Raw genomic sequence first — 21,675 nt, forward strand, 5'->3', positions numbered from 1 at the left:
GACAATAGCTGAAAAGCTGCATACAGAATATTAATCCTACTTCTATCACTTTCTACTTTTGCTTTTCACCTTTCCTTAAGAATTTTAAGTGTTTCTTTCATAATCCATCTAGGTCAGAGGTTCTTAACCTTTTTAGTGGTCAGCACCCCACTGAATCTCAAAATACATTCTGGCATCCCCTCGAAAAATGTGTTCCAATTTATTTGTTAGAAAATTACATTTATTATTAAAAAAAGAAATTGATCCAATATCCATCTCTGTTCTTTGCCAATATCTCCCGTGGAACAATATCCAAGAAAAGATATTGCAAGTGTATTACAAGTTCAGGTGAAATTGTGAGTTTCTCATTTTCAAGAGCAATTTCATCAAGCAAAGTATGCAAAATTACCATTTTCAACTTGATGTATCCAAAATTTTTGTTTTTCAATAGAAGCAGATAATTTTTCAGTACCTGTTGTTTTGTTCTTGCCATATCCTTGCATTAATATATTTAATTCATTTAGGTGTGTGAGTATATCTGCTAAGTAAGCAAGTTGAAGTATTGCATCTCTTCTTTCACAGTCTTTAAATAAATTACAATTTTTGGTTAGTAAGAAACTTAATGATTTCCTAGTGCATTTCAATAACCATGCTTAGCATACGTCCTTTGGAGAGCCATCTTATGCAGGTGTGATAAAGAAGCACAGTATGATCAGCACTGATTTCTCCTTAAAAAGCACAAAAGATATGATTAAGCACCAATTCTCTGATATAATTTACTACACTTACTAAAGTAGCTAAGTGTTGTTTTAACTTATCTTTCAAAGTTTTTAAAGCAAGTGCATGGCGGTGCAGCATGCAATGTGTTAGTGTAATCTGCAGTACTTCTTTCTTCATATATGCAAGAACCATCAGGGTTACAACAAATAATAAAGTAATATTCGCATATTATTTTAACTTCTCCTTTTAAGTAAATTATAAAATAATTAAAGAAAAATTAATATAATTCTTACTGAAAACAAAAAAAACAGCATTTGTTTGCGAATACCTGTTTCGTTCATTTGTGTATGACAAAATGCACGTTTCATGCAATTTCTTGTGGTACTGGTGAGTGCATGCACAGTGACAAAAGTAGAGCTGGTCATAATGTTTGTCAGTACGTATGCATTCACATCAACCATGAGAACATAGTACACTTGAGTCAAATTTATAGAGAGACAGCTTTAAATTTTACCTTTTTGTTGCATAACCCCAGTGACCCCTGTATGTTTTACCTCTCACACAAGTTCACCTTTGGACATGACTTGTTCTTTTCTCCTTCTTCACTGCCACCAGAAGATATTATCCTCACTATATCAATTAAGAAGCTCACACCCTTGCTGCCAAATATAACACGGTTTATTTAAGGATTAATAAGTAAATCACAGAAGGGAAATCATGGATGTTCTATTATCTTTCATTTAATAAACGTGGATTTGATTAGATGTAAGATTGCTCATACTCATTTACTTTGATCACGGTCTCAATATATTCTGCCAGTCTTTGTACTTCTATTTCCTTTTAACTCTTTAATATTCTCTAACTAACCAATGGTCCAATCTCTTGACTTAACACTTCACGGTCTTCTCTCTAACTGTCTAAACGCTTCACCATCTTTTCCCCAACTCTCTGTTTCTCCCAGTTCTCTTGACTCCGCCCCTCCTGTCCTGTCATAGGCTCCTGCACTGGAGCTCTAAAATGACTGACAGGAGTGACGTGTGGGCTGTCCGCCAATTATAAACCTAAAAGTTTAATTGTTACCACTAGAAATATTTTCTTGCCCCAGGGGTGCACGCACCCCTGGTAAAGAACTGCTTATCTTTTCTTTTTACAACAGAATTGTCTTTTTGCATTCTACCCTAATATTATCTTTGGGGAAAATAATAAGAGTAGGTTGATAAGACAGAAACCCCTTTTAAAAAAATAGTTTCCAAATTTGAATTAAGTATAGAAGAATAACTACGAATTTCCCTCATAACACATGTAGGGAGCTGGAAAAATTTCCAGAAAATTTTGAAATTAATTTCTCAGAGTTTATTAAAGAGGAAACAAATATTTAAACTAAAGGATTGGTTAGGGGAAATGAACACTATGGAAAACGTAAGGATACTTTTAGAAGGGAAAATCTAATGTGGATTAATGTGATTCAGCTAAATTACTGAACCAGAGAATGGATAAAAAGTAATGGTAAATGCAGGGAATTGAAAAAATTTGAAGAACTTGTAATTCAGAGGGAGCACAAAAAGGATAAAACAATGGAAGGAATGATATATAAAATTTATAGATGTTTTTAAGGCTAGAGAATCACCAGGAGGCTCTTATGGAAAGGAGATTTGGCTAGAGAAAGAAGTACTGAGTTGTGGATCAGCTTATGGAAAAAAAGAATTTCAAAGACCATGTCTGTGACAATAAAAGAAAACTGTTATAAATTGATACGGAGATTGTCTTTGACACCGGTGGAATTAAATATTATGGATTCTAAATGTTCTACATTATGTTGGATATGGTCAAGTTATACGTACTTGTTTTCACATGTGATGGAAATGTGAACCAATTTTGAAATTTTGGAAGCTGTTATTTAATGAAATTGAAGAAATAATAAAATTAATGCTAGACGTTACCCCCAAAATTGCATTATTATCTATGTTTGATGAGCAGTGGGCTGAAGTGAAAAAGAGATTACAGATCTAGTGATAGCAGCCATATTAATGATTGTGAAAAATTGGAAATGTAATCATGAGTTTCACTTAGGTGAACAATATAATGAAGTTTGGGATCTAGTAATTAATGATAAGCTATCATGCAACATTAAAATAAAAAAGGAATTGTCAAAGTAGAATAATTTTAACATTATATGGAAACTTTTTTATTATTTTGAACCAGTAAAAGGGGAAGACCAATTACCCAAACAAGAGATTACAAATTGTTAGAAGGAGTATGGGGCATCATAAATATCGGATTGAGAAAAGAAAAAAAACTTTACTGGAAATTAAATTTAATTATTATAGTTAAATTTGTTAAGTTGTTAAACAGTTCTATGTAAATTTTCTTTTTAATTTGTATTTCTTTTTAAGTTCCTTGTTGTAACGAGCGTGCTGAAGCCTCTATTATCTCAGGCCTCCAGGAGGTGCTCACTCTTCTTCCTTAGTTGCTGCCACCAGGTATTGCGGTTTCAATACCAATTATTCAATGAGACATGTGTTACTTTGAAAGTTAAACTTGTTTATTTGATCAGTAATATGTAATAGGTAAATCACAAGTTGCTAATCAATTTCTCTCACTCACTGAACTCACTGACACACAGAACCCTACTCTCACTGACTTACTGGGTCACTGACTCACAGACTCACATTCTTTCTCTCATTCTGTTTTGTATTATGTAGTATTAATAATATTTTAAAATTAATACTGTAAAATAAGCATGTCTTGGTGTGCGATCAATTTCTTTCTGAATGTTTGCATAAAAGCTTTTAGTTTCATCAACTACAGCATCTCTACTTGGAGCATAGACTTGAATCATGGTTATATTGACAGATATTCTTACAAGTCTGACTGATATTATTTGAGCAGACCTTGTATTATGGCCCGAACAGCCTGTGCTACATTTTGCCTCAGTGTTAGAGCCATTCAGTTTCTCATGTTTGTCATTTCCAGAGTAAAATGCTTTGCAATTTCCTGACTGAAAATGTCTCTTTCTGGTCCACTTTAATTCACTGACAGTAAGCACTGCAATGCTTTTCTTGTGCTATGATTTCCAGTTTATCCTGATTCATACTTCTCATATTCCATGTTCCAATTCTATGTGTTGTACAGAACTGGACTTTCTTGTCAGCATATCAGCCACTAGACATCCTTTCAGCTTTCATTTAGCTGCAACTTTAGTGACAGTGAGTCAAAAGCTCCTGTGCCAACTTCCATTGAAAGAGTCAGTTGTGAGCAAACGTGAACACAAATAAGAGTCAGTTTTTTAGCACATATATTGCCCACTCAGCGTACCACATAAACTGTCTCTTTAAGGGTGCCAGGGAGTTTCAATGTTCTCCCAAACAAAGTAGTCCCAGTCTTCTAGGGCCAGGGAAATCAGAACCCGGTCTCCTCCATCATCTCCAACATCATCTCCCGCAAGTATGCAAGGCACAGGGTAATACAGCAAGGATGCTGAATGCAAGCTGTAAACTTCCTTGCACTAGGGTAGCTTCAGTGCCTACCCTGCCAAACCCAGGATGATCCTCCAAGGGTGAGAGTGCAGCTGCCTGATGCACCTCCCTTGAGATGTGACCAAAGTCCAGCTGGATCCAGGATGTCTCCCCTTGTCAATATGGTGCCTGCGGCAGCGAAGGCGGGATAGCTGGTCGGCCCAGTGGGTTCCTTTGCTTGGAGCCTGGAGCTGGGAAAGGGTGGTCGGGGTTAATTTGGGCTCCAGCATGGCCAGCATTGATCCCTCCAACACCTCACCTCTTATCACATCACCTCATCCCGGTGCACCCGGGTAGCCTCCTCCAGAGGAACACAAAACTCCACCCAATGACTGGAGTCTGGATCATGATGGCAGATTGTCTCACAGCCCTCTTTGGAGTGTCTTGCTGTCACAGTTGCTTCCTCAACTTCAAGGGCATCCACCCAGCAGTTCTCTTCAGATTCCATCTCCTCCTTAAATTCCATTCCTCCCACACTCACCTGCAGACTCTCTAGGGATGTCACCTACCCCTCCACCCCAGCCCACAGGTGAACTACATGTGTGTAGGTGTGTGCTGGTTCATGAGGAGGCTTAAAGCCCACACTCCCCAGTGGAGACAGAGCTATTGGATTAACATTGTACTATTTGTACTTGTCTTTTGCTCTTTCCTGGCAGCTGATCAAGTGCTTTCTGACCTGGGAGCCTCATTTTTCAGCACTACGACAACCCCGCACCCTTCCCAATTAAAAATGGGAAGGGGGAAAGGGGGGCAGAAAAAACTGCCAGCTCCACCTCTCAGGTGTCATGTGGTTGATGCTAAATGGGAAGTGATTAATCGGACTAATCCTGCAAGCAGCATGATATATTTGTCGTAATCCTGAAATTTAGCATCCCTTTGTGACCTCATGTCAATCTAATAATGTCAAATGAAAGTAGACTGTTGGAATCATGCATGACATACGTCTGATATGAACAACAAAAGAAGGTCATGTGGATCCCAAGGTTTTACAAAAGTAAGAGTGGGTGATACCTTTTAATGGACCACTGAAAAAAAAATTTAATATATTGCAAGCTTTAGTGGAGGAATCCCACTTCATTAGGCTGAACACAGCCCCTTCCTGGATAGTGCAGAAAAATCAGGATTGTGATCTTCACTCCACTCAGTCAAGCTGATCATGCTTGGCAATTTTAATGTCCGAATTGGCTAAGATCGTGAAATGTGGAATGAAAAGCATGAAACTGTAACAGAAACTGTTTGCTTTTCTTGAGGATTTGCAGCAAATACAATCTGCTTGTCACAAATACATTATTTCAGATTCCAAATTGAATCAAAGCAACCTGGATGCATCCACTAGTGAAATGATGGCAAACAGGGAGCTAAAGAATTTGAGATTAAAAAACTCAAGCATGAACAAAGGAAAAGAGAAATGAGAAAGCAAGGATGTAATATCTTGACAAGCCTAGAATCAGCTAACCTGCCCCCACTGCTTTATATCTTCCAGGCTTGTATTTGTCTAGTTAGTCCCCTAGATATCCATCAATGTGCTTCTATTCAACCTTAGCAACTCTTTTTTTTTCTGTTCCCTGAAATGCTGAATTTGACGGAGTCATATTCCAAAAGGAAGGACAAATTATTAGGGCTGGAGAAATCTGAAGATGGTACAGAGTATATTAAACTAAGATGTTGCATATGGTAGTTCTTCGATTTTATATGCACCTTAGGTAAAATAAAGCAGGATAGTAATTAGCCATTATTCTTGCATTATTTTGATAATAGATTTTTGTAAAGTATAATTTTCACATGAAAACTGCAAGTAGGAACCAATTTAGGCTATGCGAACTCCTGTTACAATTGATGAGGGCACTGCAGGACTGCACCTGTAAGTGGTTTGGGAATTACATGCATGTATTTAGAGTAAATGTATTAAAACAAGTTTTACAATAATGGCATATTTTCTCATTAATTTTTTTCTGAGTTACAAAAGTACTGTTACATCATACAATAAAGTGCTGTCTCGGACATAAAAAAATTATCTGAGAATACAGTGTTTTCATTAGAATACTGCAAAAATGGGAAAGTTCATACTTGGGGGGGAAATTGCTGAAGGAGGGCCAGAATCCTACAGAAATTGTGCAAGCAATGTGTGCTTCATTGTGCATTTGGTCACAATCTGGTTGTACAATTAGCCATTCAATGGAGAACTTGCAAAGCACACACTCACACTCACACTCACACACAAAACACTTGCACAAATGCCCTTACACATGCAATAAAATCCAATAGAATTCTTGCCACAATGTGTTAATGTCCGGTAGTGTTCTCTTCCATTTGCCTGTAAATTCTGTCCTATTCTAGAAAACCCTTTTTTCAATGTACACATGAATGAGATTATAAGCCATCTTTCACCATACACTTTTTTTTAGCAAGGATTTTTATAAGCTTGCAAGTACCCCAGCTATGTAAGTACCTTTATTTCAACAGGAAATAAAAAGTGAACTGGTCATCAAAACAATGCTCATAATATTCACTGTAGAACAATGAAAAAACAACTCCTCTCCACAAATTGATACTCTCATGTGAGGGTTCAGATGTTCGGGCCTCTATATCTTGAAATAAATCAAGAGCCATTTTTGAATCAAACATGGTGTTTCTATTTATTAATTCAGGAAACTGTAAAACATCATCAATAGGCTTTGTAAAGAACCTCTCTTGCGAGATTAACAGGTCTTGCAAGGGCAACCGCGTATTGGTTTCAAATGGATTCAAAGACAAACTCCCAAGGTCCCACCAAAATCTATTCAGACTCTTGTGCTTCTGCCTCAGTTCCCTCAGGTATCAGTAACGGGAGGGTTTCTTCATCCCCCGACCATCCCCATAGTGGGGATTCCTCTCCTTCATGGGTATCCCACGGTCCGGGGAGCACCCCATCTTCCGGAGCTCCTCCAAATGCCATGCCCGGCGCTCCTCGGCCTTCCTCACCACAGCCTCCTTTTCCTCATTCAGATGTGGCCTCCACTCATGGGCTTCAGATGCCCCCCAGTAGGATGGGCGCTGGGGCAATCTGTTGCGGTGTCTGTAATCAGCCTCCTGTTTGGGAACCTTTACCCATTCCCACTGTCCCGTCCATGGGTCTTCAAGCCATATTAATTCCCAACCCCCCAGTATGCTGTCCCGGTCTACATTTATACCCCCTGCTCCCGCCTCCACCATCAACCGTCCGCTCACCTCCTTTCCCACCAAAATGGGTTCTGTTTGAGTTGCCGCACTTAACCCCCGCATATCCACTTCCAAATCCCGGGTATCTACGCTTTGATGTGCCAGTCTTGAGCTCCTCAGACTCTCTTCCAACTCCCGGGTATCTAAATCTAAACTAAAATTTTTCTCCCAAGATGGCGCTGATGGCGGGCAGCTAGCGCTTCTCTCCAAGTGTGTGTGTGTATGTGTGTGTGTGTGTGTGTGTGCGTGTGTGTGTGTGTGTGCTTTGCTTGCCTCTTGGTCTTTACTTACTGTTTTTCGCTCTTTTCTCTTCTCTTCTTTCTCCTTTCTTTTTCTTTTTGATCTGCCTCCCCCTCCTCACTTCCCTGATACCTGGTCACTGGTTTGAGTGCAGGATCACGGGGCTGGGGCTGGAGCTCAAATGTGGGGCTGGAGCTGGAGTTCAAACGCGGAGCTCCTCCGGCTTTTCGGCGGAGCTCGGATGCTCGGTAGCCTTTTACACGTCCACCGGAGGAGGTGGGTGAGTGCTGGAGGGGAATGGGTCCGGGACCCAGTCCAAGATTGGAGGTGGTCATCAGAAAGGAGAAGATTTGGAGGCCGGTGTCTTGGTGCCCCCCCTTTCCTGGTGAGCTAGTCCCGACCGCATGTCTGATCCTGGAGCCTGGAGCTCAAACTGCTGGGTTTCCTGTGGCTGGTGGTGGTGGCTGCGAGGTCCAGGAACCCTGTGAGCCTCAGGCTATAGGCAAGGTGGAGTGGACCAACCCAGGCTTCGGAAACAAGAAGGCGGAGGGAAGATCCCGGGCGGCCCTGAAGAACAGAGTGCTGTGGTCTGAGGCTGGGTGGTCGCCATGTTGGATTTCCTAACGGCGGCCCCCCTCCTAGGATCGTACTGTCCAGCCTGCTCTTCTTGGATTAGCTACAGAGTCGCTCCCCTCCAAAGAAGGGAAAGGGAAAATCCAGGGACTGAGTCTCTTTCAACTTGGACCTCATTGCCCTGGACGCTCCCTATGCTTATTATTAAGATCTTCATGATACATCCCGTGAGTAACACCCTCACTCCGACATTTTTACTGCTACTAACATCAATACTACTAATCCTAAAAATAACATCAAGATCAGTAAAATCCAAAAGGACAAGGTTATGAGGCAGAGGAAGACAGATCTGGACTACATGTGGTGGTTAAGCACTTCGGTGTTTCTTTTTAAAAATTTAATTTTTAGATGGGGTTTTTTGTATTTGGGATTCTTTCTTCTTATTTATAACATGGTATTTGTTTTATATATTTTTCCATTTTTAAAAAATTGTGATATTATTTAGAGTAATTTCTCTCTCTTTACTTTTTCTTCTCTTTAAATTGATATGGAGTGGAAGGCCTCTGAAAATCCCGGTGATTACGGGTAGAGGGAGATATGGTGTTGGCACAGCTCATACTTGTGTCAGAAGAACAATGAACAGATGTTTGACAGCTGTGTCCAACACTCAGTATCGAGGTAGCCAGCCCAGCCAGCCCTCCACTCTAACTCTGCTGCTGTTGAATGCCAGGTCTGTATCCAATAAGCCCCAGGTGATTCACGACCTTATCCTGGAGGAGGATGCAGACCTGGCATGCGTAACCGAGACATGGATTGGCGGAGAGGGGGGTCCTCCCCTGGCTCTCGTCTGTCCACCTGGTTATGCCGTCCAGCACCAGGGTAGACTGGAGGGGCGGGGGGAATAGCCATTGTTTACAAATCCATCTTAGAGGTTACTAGGCACTCCTCGGTGGTAAAGCCGGGTCTAGAGGCAATCCACGTGTCGATTAGGGCCAGGGATGGTATTGGGATTTTGCTGGGTTAACGCGCTCCCCACGACCCAGCCACTTCCCTTCCAGAGCTGGCCGACTTTGTCTCCGCGGCACTGTTGGGATCCCTGAGGCTCTTGGGTGATTTCAACATGCATGCTGGGGCAGAGATTTCTGGGCCAGCTCTTGAGTTACTGGAAACCATGGCTTCCTTGAACATGTCCCAACATGTCAACGGCCCCACCCACGTGGGTGGTCACACACTGGATCTGTTTTTTTCTACCAGTTGGAGTGAGTGTGGTCTGATGGTGACTGACCTCGACTCAGTCCCCTTGTCATGGTCAGATCACCACCTAATAAAATGTATCCTCATAGTGGCTCTCCCCCCTCGCAGGGAACAGGGACCGATATTCATGGTCTGCCCTCGAAGGCTACTGGATCCTGTTGGATTCCAGGATGTCATGAGAGGGGCTATGGCGGACCTGGCTAGCGCTCCTGTCGGTGCACTGGTTGACAGCTGGTCCACTGCTGCTATCATGACTATAGACATGATCACACCTAAACGCCCTCTCCTGCGTAGAGCTCGGCCAGTGCCCTGGTTTAACCAGGAACTTCGAGCGATGAAGCGAACAAGGAAAAGGCTAGAGCGTAGGTGGAGGAAGAACCCGACGGAACATAATTGGATAGCTGTTAGGGTCGCAACTAACCTGTACCTGAATAAGGTAAAGGCTGCTTGTCGATCATTCTTCAAATCAGCAGGCAGAGTTATTCTGTATAGTGTGCGACCTATCTGGAACTGGTCCGGGTGACAGGCCTCCCCCTAGTTTTTCACCTGACCAATTTACAGCCTTCTTTAAATCTAAAGGGGAGGCCATCTGCCGGGAGCTCTCTCCTTTTTTGAATACAGTGAGTTGAGCTGAGATGTCCAGCGCGGCCTTTGATACCGTCGACCACGGTATCCTCCTGGGGAGGCTCTCTGAGTTGGGAATTGGTGGCTTGGCGCTTGCCTGGCTTTGTTCCTTCTTGGAGGACCGCCCCCAGAGAGTGCAGCTTGGGGAGAGTGTTTTGGCCCTGTGGAGTCTCAATTGTGGGGTTCCACAGGGGTCGATTATCTCCCCAATGCTGTTTAACATCTATATGAGGCCGCTGGGAGGGGGTCATCAATGGGTGTGGTGCATCGTGTCATCAATATGCTGATGACACCCAGCTTTACATCTCCTTTTCACCAGCTGCAGGTGATGCCATCCTGTCCCTCCAGGGCTGCCTGGGGGCTGTACTGCAATGGATGCAGGAAAATGGGCTGAGTCTGAATCCGGACAAGATGGAAGTTCTGAGGGTGGGTGGCCCTGTGGATGGCGGCTTGGGTGACTCTCTCGTGTTTGTGGGGGTGACCCTGGCTGCTAATAGTGGGGTCCACAGCTTGGGGGTACACCTGGACCCGATGCTCACCATGGAAACGCAGGTGGCGTCGGCAGTCCACATCGCCTTCTTCCATCTTTGGCAGATTGCCGGCTGCGATCCTACCTCGACATGGGGGCGCTCACTACCTTAGTACATGTGCTCGTAACGCGTATATGTTAATACCTGTGCGCTAGAGGATTGTGGGAGGAACACTTGGCTAATGCTAGGTGTTCCGTCCACAATTAGCATATGCTAATACCTTATTCTAATACCTGTGCACTACAGGATTGTGGGAGGAACACTTAGTCCCTGATTGGGGTCCCGCAGGGCACCCCAAAACACTGAGGAGCTCTCTTGGCCTCTGGCAGGACTGGGGCTGTGCAGACCTGTACTGAGTGGGAGGTGCAGCCAGGGGGTCACCATGACTTGGGGGGTTAGGGGACAGAATGGGGTAGGAGATGCAAGGGCCATTCCAACTTATACCTTGCAGGGGAAATACCATATCATAAAAATGGTTTTCCCAGGGGGAAGGCTCATCTATTGCACTTGGGGTGTGCTGCTGATCCCTGTGGATTCCCCAAATGTGGGGAGCTCAACTGCATAATTTATGTTAATGAGGGGATTACATTTATGGTTTCCTTTTTTAAAAATTGCTTTACCCTTTGGTTTCTGGCTATTTTCACCACTCTCTATCATTTAAATTTGTAACCATAGCCCCATTGGCAATGCTTTGCAAGATGGTTCCCCCCCCCCCAATTTGAACACATTAATTACATAAGACCTACTTTTTATCCCAAAAAAGCGGGGGAGAAAGTGTATGCTGGTGTTTTTCCAGGAGGTAGACCCTGGAAAGCCAGCAGCATACACTGTTTTGGGATAAAAAAGCAGGTCTTATGTAATTAATGTGTTCCAATTTGGAGGGGGGGGACTGTCTTGCGAAACAGGGTTGAAAAAAACTGGCTTGCGAGGCAAGGGCCTAAACATCATCCAATGAAAATTGCCCATAGGAATAATCGTTTAGGGCAGCACAACACTGCTCAAAAAAAGTCACCGTCTAGCGAATGGACAGGTTACTTACCTGTAAACATGGTTCTTCAAGTGGATTCTCTATGAATACACACCAATGGGTTAAGACAGCGCCTGCGCTGGCCTCTCGGAATCTTCTAGAGCTAAAGAGAGAAAGTAACAAAGTTTTAGGTTGCCCTGTACAGCGCACGCTCTGACCGCCAACGGCTCAGTTCCATATGCCTGCCACATAAAGAGAATTGGAACTCAGTCACCAGTGACGGACATGTGGGGAGGCCGGGCGGGATGTGTGTATTCATAGAGAATCCACTTGAAGAACCATGTTTACAGGTAAGTAACCTGTCCTTCTTCAACGTAGTTCTCTATGAATCCACACCAATGGGTGACTAACAAGCTAACTCACTGGATGGTGGGCCGTCATTGCAGTAGTGAAGTAAGTACAGCCCTCACGAATTTGGTCTCATTCTTGGCCCGTAGGTCCAGCTTGTAATGTGTAAAAAAGGTGGATATGTTGGACCAAGTTGCTGCTCTGCAGATCTCTTGGATGTCAACTCCCCGAAGTAGGGCTGTTGACGTGGCCACAGCTCTGGTTGAATGAGCTTTGAGACCCTCCGGAATAGGTTTCTTCTGCAATTTGTAGGCTAGAGAAATGGTGGAGACTAACCATCTAGACAGGGTAGAAGATGAGGCAGCGGAACCCTTACGCTGACCGTAAAAGCAAATGAACAGTTTCGGAACTTTCCTAAAATCCTTAGTTCTATTAATATAGTAAGCTAATGCCCTCCGAACATCCAAAGAATGGAGCATGCGCTCAACATCTGCAACTGCATCAGGAAATAACGTTGGCAATATCAGGGGTTGGTTAACGTGGAACTCTGAAACAACCTTTGGGAGAAAAGAGACATCAGGGTGTAAAACGACCTTGTCCTTAAAAAACTGGAGATACGAAGAGTCTGCACGAAGAGCTGCCAGTTCACTCGCTCTACGGGCAGATGTGAGGGCTACTAGAAACAGAGTCTTAAAGGAGAGTAGCTTAAGTTCACATGAGGACATAGGCTCAAAGGGTTGTCGAGTGAGGCAATGTAGCACAGTCTGTAAAGACCACTGCGGAATTGGTTTTTTCAAAGGTGGTCTCATGTTGGACAAACCCTTAAAAAGGGCTTTTAAAGTCGGGTTTGAAAACCATCTAGACGATTCAGAACCCGGAGGTTGGAAAGCTACGATGGCCAAGGTATAAACCTTCAATGTAGACCTAGACAGTCCGAAATCAAAGAGATGTTGAAGATAAAGGAGAAGGGTAGACAAAGCCACAGGTGTAGGTTGTAGTTTGTGGTCTCTAGCAAACTTGAGAAAACTTTGCCACTTATATTTGTAAAGCAATTTAGTGGCTGGTTTCCTTGCGTTGTCAATGACTTCTGTCAACGATGGGAAATCCTCCACGCCGTCAACTGGAGGGATTCTAAGTCCGGGTGAAGGATATTCCCATCGCTCCGAGTGATCAAATGTGGTATCATTGGTAAGGTCATCTTGTCCACAGCATTTCGAAGGAGCATGGAGAACCACGGTCGACGTGGCCACCAAGGAGCAACGAGGATTGCTTCTGCCCTCATCTGAAGAGTTCTGACAAGGGCTCTTTGAAGGATCGGTATTGGTGGATAAAGATAAAGGAGCCCCTTGTTCCACGGGACCATAAAGGCATCCCCTAACGACCCTTCTCCTCTCCCTGCTCTGGAGGCATATGTCTCACACTTCCTGTTGGTCACCGAAGCGAACATGTCCATCACAGGTCGACCCCACCTGTGGCAGAGAGTTAGAAACACCTCCTGATCCAGCTCCCACTCGTGAGATTGGAACGAGCGATGACTCAGCTCGTCCGGCAACTGATTGTCCGATGTGGCAACATGAATGGCTACCGGGAAGATGTGTTGCTGGTAGCACCATTCCCAAAGATGGACAGCTAGAAACAGAAGAGACCTCGACCATGTTCCCCCTTGCTTGTTCACATAGAACATGGTCATAGTGTTGTCTGTGACTGCCTGTATTGCTCTTTCTTCCACTAGTGGGAGAAAAGCTCTGAGCACTTTCATGACCGCAATCAATTCCAAGTGATTGATGTGAAGGGAAGATTCTTGGGGAGACCACAGGGCATTGATTTGATGGCCCTCGCAGTGGGCTCCCCAACCCAAAGGACTGGCGTCTGTTGTTACCTGCCTTGTCAATTGTAGGGGTCGGAAGGGACGTCCCACCAGTAGATGTGGCAGGAACATCCACCACTGGAGCTGATCTACGAGCTCTGGTGTTACCCTGAGTCATTTGTGTTGACTGTCTACCATAGGGTGAAACAGAGTCAGTAGCCAACATTGGAGAGAACGCATCTTGAGGCATGCATGAGGCAGGGCACAAGTTGTTGATGCCACCAGGCCTAGCAAGTGTTGTGCATGCTTGGCTGATACTCTACCCCCTGGCTTGAACTTCTGAATAGCCTTCTGGATTTTGTGGATGCGTTCCGGAGGAAGGAACATGCGTGCTCGCATAGAATCCATCACCTGAGAGGGTTCCAAGTGGGACTTCTCATAGTTGATGGATAGAACTAACGCTTGAAGACTGTGAAGAACGTGGTGAGTGTCCTTGAGTGCTTCTGCCCTGGATCTGGACACAATCAACCAATCATCGATGTAGGAGTAAATCTGAATTCCCTGAAGGCCATGCACTTGGTGAAGGTTCTCGGTGCAGTGGAGAGGCCAAATGGAAGAGCCACAAACTGATATATGGTGTCCATGAACATCAGGCGTAAGTATTTCCTGTATTTCCGATGAATGGTGACGTGAAAATATGCATCTTTGAGATCCACCACCACAAACCAGTCTCCTTTCTTCAGCAGGTGAATGTTTCCTTCCACAGTGACCATCCTGAAGCGGCGTGGTTTGAGGTAAGATTTTAGATCCCTCAGGTCCAGAATAGGTCTTAAGCTGCCGTCCTTCTTGGGTACTGCAAAGTACCGGGAGTAAAACCCGTTCAGGATGTCTCGATGAGATACCTTCTGGATGGCTTGTTTCTCTAGAAGGGTAAGAATCTCTTCTTCTAGGATGGGATCGAACGATGTAGGCTTGACCCACCCTAGAGGAGGCAATTCTATAAACTCCAGGTGGTAGCCTGAGCTTATAATGTTCAAGACCCAGGAGTCTTGAGTTATCATGCACCAATTTTGAAGGTAAGGAGACAGGCGGGTAGTGTGAGGAGTGTTCGAGATGGTCCGGGGAAAGTCAAAGATATTGTTTGGACTTTCGGTTAGATGGTTTGTAAGATCGACGTTTGTTAGGTTGAGGTTTGAAGCTGGATGCTGACGAAGAAGCCTGAGATGAACGTGATGGGGCTTGATTACGGAATGACCGATAGGCCGAAAATGTGGATTGTTGTTGTGAAAATCTAGGACGCCGTTGAAATTTAGTGGATCTTGGTTGATGTTGTATGGAGTAAGACTTTGCTGTCTTTTTGCTTTTATGCAGGTTCTCCAAATTTTCATCTGTTTTCTCACTGAAGAGGCCACAAGCATCAAACGGTAAATTTTGAATTCTGGCCTTGATGTCATCCACTATGTTGGCGGATCTAAGCCAAGCATGCCTTCTCAAGGTGATGATGGAAGCAAGGTTTCTAGCAGTGGCATCTGCGACGTGATGAGAAGCCAAACGCTGATATTTAGAGACAGTTAGTGCCTCGGCATGTGCGTTAAGACATATCTGCCTGATGTCTTCGGGTGCAACTTGAAGGGCTGGCAACACTCTTGCCCAAAGTTGTTTTTGATATGCACCCATTGCCACCAAGTAATTAAGGGCTCTTAACGCAAAGGTGGTCATGGTATAAAATCTACGACCCAAGACTTCTAATTCCTTTCCTTCTTTATTAGTAGGAGTTGGATGTCCCTTAGTAGGCAGCCTAGTTGCACTAGACTCGACTACAAGCGAGTTAGGTGCAGGATGTTTTAGTAAGAAGGCAGTTTTAGGACCATGAACACGGTACATATTCTCAGTTCTCCGTGACATGGATGTGGAGTTTGCTGGATGTTCCCAGTACTCCATGATGAGGTCCAGAAGTTCAGGCACATATGATAGGCTGACAGGATGAGACCTCTCCTTATTGATGTCTCCAAAAATTAGGTCGTCCTCACGGGCTGGTGATTTTTCTATCTCCATCCTCAAGGTAGTAGTCATTCTGGAGACCATCTGAGAATACAGTAGGATGAAAAGTCCTCAGATGGAGAGGAAGGGTGGATGTCAGCGGTATCAGACCCCAAAGGTTCCCCTGGAAGGGGTTTCTCTAAGGAAGCCTCAGAAGTAACTTCACCCTCATGGTCAGAGGAGGTTTGGAAGGCCTGGCTTTCTTCATCGGAAGACTAAAGAATGCTCAGGTGCTGAGTTTTGTCCTTGACCGCAGTAGACCTATGAGGAACAGTCGGAGGGGCAGGCTGTGGTGTAACAGGAGGGGTAACAGGCTTCAATGTTGCCGATCTGGAAAGACCTTTGTCAATCGACGTCGATGGTGCATGCCTATCGACACCGGAATGTTTACGGTGACAATGTCTCCTTGGAGGTGAAATGGAGGATGAGGACAAAGAGGTACAGTGCGCCCTCTTTCTCCGCCTTCTGTGATCCCTCGATGTCGAGGAGGACTCAAATGAATAGTCCCTCCTTCAACGTCGGTGGCGCAATCTCCTCCTGTCGATGCTGTCATCTGAGTCGAAGGAAGAATAGTCCCGACGGCGATGTTTCTTATGCCTGTTGACACCGGAACCATGCTTGTGTTTACGATGGCGCCGAGTCTTTTTCGGTGGAAGTTTCTCATCTTGATCTGACACCGGGTGTCGAGGAGAGAGGACTTCAACAGGCTGTTCAGGTCTCCGTGGTGGAGTAGGTGGAGACTTGGAGCCTACTGATCCCGGCGTTGATGATCAGGATCTAGACACCCGCCCGGTTAGAATAGGGCTGTGAGGGGCATTGGCTATGCTAGCAATTGCTTAAAAGAGCTGGCTAGCCGTCGGTGACCCAAGGTTCTTGTCTGGGAGGTAGAGAGGCAACCATCTCCGATGTAGAATCGCGGTTGCGGGACGAATCCTCGAGTATTGGAGATGGAAGAGAAGTTGAGACCGGAGGGACTATGAGAGTAAGTTCTTTCGACTTCGTTTTAGGTTTAACCGAAGTCTTTTTCTGTTTCAGGTGCTGAGGCATTGGTGGATTGGAAGAGCCATTGGAGGAGACAGTCGGAGCCGATGTCCCGGTAAGAGATTTCTGATTAGATGGGGTTTTTTAAGATTTTTCTTTAGGTTTGTCCTTAGAGGGTTCAGTTGCTGTGGAAGGAACCACTCTAACCTCAGAACGAACCGAGGAGGTAGAAGGAATAGAATCCATCTCAGAAGGCTGGGAAGCAGATGTCTGTTTCCACAGAGAATACTTCAAACGCTGCTGACGAGCCTTAAGAGTGACCTTAGTAAACTCTTTACAGTGTTTACAGTATGTTACCGAATGCGCTTCTCCCAAACAAAAAAGACAGAGGGAATGCCCATCTTGAAAGGGGAGTTTTCTTGAACAAGAAGAGCAGTGTCGGAAAGGTCCTCTCTTAGGAGATGGTTTTCTCCTAGGCGGCATAGGCTGATTGAGGTGGGAAGCAGCAATAATCGAAAGAGTCCGGAAGGCGCGTGGCGCCTCAGCGGGCGGTAAATAAGCCCCAATTAAACTGTTTAAATACTTGCAAAGTCGCCAGAGGCAGAAGAGAAGTCAAAGAAACATTCCGAGGTCAGGGCAACAGCGGTGAGGAAGATCGATTTGACAGTCCAATATCCAAAAAGATGTAGAAATAGGGAAAATTTTCACAGCTCTAACCGAGAGGTTCCAACTCCGCGGGCGGAAAAATGGAACTGAGCCATTGGCGGGCAGAGCATGCGCTGTACAGGGCAACCTAAAACTTTTTTACTTTCTCTCTTAACCCATGAAATCTAGCGAATTCATCGTTTTGCGAGGCAATCGTCTTGCGAGGCACCACTGTACTGTCCTACTGAGTTACATCCCCTGCCCAGTGGGGATGTGGTGAAAAATATGACTGCCCTGCTTCTAATACTGGCTCAAATATATCACCACCACCAGCACCACTGATACACCACTGATACACACTGCTTCACAAACCCTACCCTGACAACTTTACATGCTAAAATCTGAAACACAGGGAAGACAGAGAAAAGGATTTTGAGGGAAATTTAGAAGGAAGAGGTTTTGTGAATGCGATGTGCAGGCCTAAAAAATACAAAGGGAAAGATATATAGCTTGGTCTGGATTTGGAGGAAGTCACTACACAGTAGTATGATGAATCCAAGATCTCTCATTATAATTTTATATTTAAGTTTTTTTAAGTATGTAAATAAAAACATATAGGCATAGAGTTGGAAGAGACCACTGAGGCCATCCAGTCCAACCCCCATCATGTGGGAACATCCATCAAAGTACTCCCAACAGATGGCCATCCAGTATCTGCTTAAAAACCTCCAAAGAAGGAGACTCCACCACCCTTCGAGGCAGCCTATTCCACTGCCAGACAGCCCTGACCGTCACGAAGTTCTTCCTAATGCTCACATGGAATCTATTTTCCTATACAGTAGTTTGAAACCATTGCTCCGTGTCCTAGTCTCTGGAGCCCTGGAAAACAAACCTGTCCCCTCCTCAACATGATATCCTTTCAAATATTTCAACATGGCTATCATGTCCCCTTCTCAACCTTCTTTTTGTAAGGCTAAACATTCCCAGCTTCCTAAGCTGCTCTTTATAAGACATGGCTTCCAGATCTTTAACCATTTTAGCCGCCCTCCTCCGGACCCCTTCCAGGTTGTCAATATCCTTTTTGAATTGAGGTGCCCAGAACTGGACACAATACTGTACTCCAGGTGAGGTCTGACCAAAGGAGAATAGAGTGGTACTATCACTTCCTTTGATCTAGACCAAGGGTCTCAAACACGTGGCCCAGGGGCCATTTGTAGCCTGCCGGATGATAGTTTGTGGGCCCCGACTTGCCTGACCCCCCTGAAGCGCCCATGCGTCCTGTGCTGTCATGAGTCAAAAAAAGCCTTGCCTCGCTCACCAGCTCTCTCCCAAGACAGCGCCTCTTGCACCCTCCATCCAGAACTGCAGCCTGCCAACCAGCCCGCCTGTCTCCCGGCTGGCAGGCTGCAGTTCCAGATGGAGGGTACAAGAGGCACTGTTCTGGGGGAGACCCGGCAAGCAAGGCGCACTGCTGTCCCTTTCCCCCCGAGTGCCCAAGCCACTGCTGAGCAATGCCTGAGAGCGGAGCTCACTCCCGTCCCGTCCTCGAAGAGCGCCTCCAAGCCCCCAACAGCAGCTGCCGCCGCCTCTTCCAGGGAAGCAGCTCTCTGGCTCTCTTTCTCTCTCGGCACCCCCAGCACCAGCCCGGCCATTAGCTGCCTCAGTGCCCGGAGGTGCTTCCTCCTCCTCCTCTTTGTCATGTTTCAGCTGCCTCGGCTCTGGAGGCTGCCTGGGCTCACCTCACAAAGTTTACTCCTCTGTCATGGTGGTGGAAGCTGCTGCTGCTGAGTACGCCTTTTCTTGAGGGGGGCCCTCAGAGGAAGGTTGCTGGACCTCCATGTGTGTTTGTGTGCGTGCATGCATGTGCACACCTGTGGGGCACCCACCCCATTCTGTTTAATTTCGAAGGTACCAGTGGGGGTTTTTCTCCTTTGGCAAGGAGAATTGTGAGGATTTTTTTAAAAAAATGTATGTCATGCCCTCCCCCCACTAGGCAGTCACTCCCATCTCTGCTTCTTCGTCCTGCTGCTGCTGCTGGTGGTAGTGAAGAAGGAGCTGGAGGGGGTCGTGGCCGGCAATGAGGGCTCATGCGCCCATCCTCCTCCTCCTCCCTGGAGCCGCAGCTGGGCTAAGGAAATTCCTGAACGGCTTCCTCGGGCTCTTGCTCCACTTGGCAGAAATTCTGATGCAGCCCAGCCTCACCCAGATTCTGCCTCCAGCGGTCTCCAGGTAAACTGAGTTTGAGACCCCTGATCTAGACACTATAGTCCTATTGATGCAACAAAGAATCACATTGGCTTTCTTGGCAGCTGCATCACACTGCTGACATGTTCAGCTTGTGGTCTACCAAGACTCCTAAATCCCTTTCACAGATACTGTTGTCTAGCCTGATTTATGCAAATCCAGTAACTTGTTAGTTATGTTTGTTGATAACACCTATGATTTTTTTAAAAAATACTATAAATTACTTTCATATTTCAAATGAAGTTCCCACTGATGTTCCATCAGATCTATATCCATTGAGCAATAAAATATCAGATCTTAGATCATTCACCAAGGACTGGAAAGCCAAATTCTTCCTGACTGTTGCAAATCATAAGCTTTCCGTTAAGAAGATTCAAAGATGCTCCAGCTAAAATTCAAATGCACAAGAAACAATATTGGGTGACCATGTGAATGCAAATCTGCAAACATCATGTGAAAGCTGACTTTAACAAGAATTTAATTAGAAGTAACAGTGTATCAGTGAAGAATACAGAACTTCATTCCTTGAGTGTCAAAAGCACTTTCAAAGAAAGATTACAGTGTTCTCCTGCAGAAGAGTAAGAAGCAAGAACTCAGTCATAAATCAATAACAAATCTTTCACTTTCATCTGAATGCTATTTATAATTTTGCTGGCAATACTGGCTTTTGGTGAAATTAACATTCCCAAAGCCAAAGGCACAGGAAAGAGCTGTGTCACACAAATTCTCCGTGCTTGCCAGTGGTCACTGCTACCAGTATAAATACTTGCCAGTTGCAAGTGGCATGAAAACTCTTGCGGATTATCTTATTGAGTTTGGTGATACTCAACAAATCTAAAAAGTACAGAGAGAGCTGATCAAACATGGAATTTAAAAGTTTAGCTTTAGCTGAGCAGAAAACAAATGCCACCCCTCACCAACTATGTTTGCTTCACTTTGCTTTTCATTTTTCCTGTAGGCTTCCTTTTTCTTCCACTCTCTCCATTTTCTCTCCTGCCACTATCTGCAAAAGCAATGCCTGTCCCTGTCCTTTAGCCATTTCCCATTTCAAGTGTTCTTATTCTGCTCTGTTCCTTTCCTTGTGTTCTCCAGCTGATCACATACAGGTACATTTGCCTTCTCTTCCCTGCTTCTACTGCCCTTCCCATCCTACGTACATGAGGTTTTTGCCTAATGTGAAAAAAATTAAAACAGCTTCCATACACAATGGTCATTAATGGATACCTAAGACTGGAAGTCAATTCATATGTATGGCATTTAAGTGACTTCCCTGACACTGTTTATGAAAAAAGATATAAAATAATTAAATGTATTTATATTGACACATTGTTGGACAAGTAATGGTGCTGTGAAATTAGATGTGGAGAGACAATTTGTAGCAGGGTTTTGTCCCAATCCTTTTATCCATGCTGTGCCTTTTGTAAAATGTTGTCAACTAAAAGACAGCCTCCACACCTTATACCTCAACTTCATCTGTGCCACCCTCTGCCACAAAGAAGCCAGTGTCAAAACATTTCAGCCTCCCAGGATACACTGTCACTGATCTCAAAGCGACTATTACAGAAGAAAGAACCCGCAAAGGCTGATTTGAGAAGGAAATGGGTTATAGTCATAAATCCCCATGTATATTTAGATGTTTAAATAGAAAGCAGAGTTTTGTAGCACACTATATTAATAAGCTGATTTTTTCTATAGTTTTGTTTTTGTTTTTGGCAAAACCTTGACTCAACATCCTGGTGAAGGGAACATGCAGAGGAATTGTATTTCCAGGGCTTGAAGCTCTTCCTAATAGCTCAAGCCACAAAAACACTTTACCAGGGTGTTAATACTCCCTTACTAGCACTCTGAATATTCACTACCTGTGTTAAGAGTACATTGTCACCTTAGAAGTTCATTATTTTGTCCCACCCTTACTCTCTATTCCCAACTTCACTCCTCTCCCATCCTTACATCATATACGTACGTGGTTTTGTACTCCATGTGCCTAAAGACATGGTTTGTATCCATGTA

The 21,675-nt window shown here is 44.6% G+C and overlaps 1 protein-coding gene and 1 non-coding gene across 3 annotated transcripts in view; one reads left to right on the plus strand and one right to left on the minus strand.

The window, feature by feature from the left end:
* The window catches only part of HS6ST3 (heparan sulfate 6-O-sulfotransferase 3), a 267,349-nt gene that overhangs the window by 110,189 nt on the left and 135,485 nt on the right, over positions 1-21,675 (minus strand). The window lies entirely within an intron of this gene.
* On the plus strand, positions 11,070-11,237 carry LOC140706134 (U1 spliceosomal RNA). The gene has a single exon (XR_012085857.2). It is a non-coding gene; the product is annotated as a U1 spliceosomal RNA (small nuclear RNA).

The sequence above is a fragment of the Pogona vitticeps genome, chromosome 3, assembly GCF_051106095.1.
Source record: "Pogona vitticeps strain Pit_001003342236 chromosome 3, PviZW2.1, whole genome shotgun sequence".
NCBI classification, from domain to species: domain Eukaryota; kingdom Metazoa; phylum Chordata; class Lepidosauria; order Squamata; family Agamidae; genus Pogona; species Pogona vitticeps.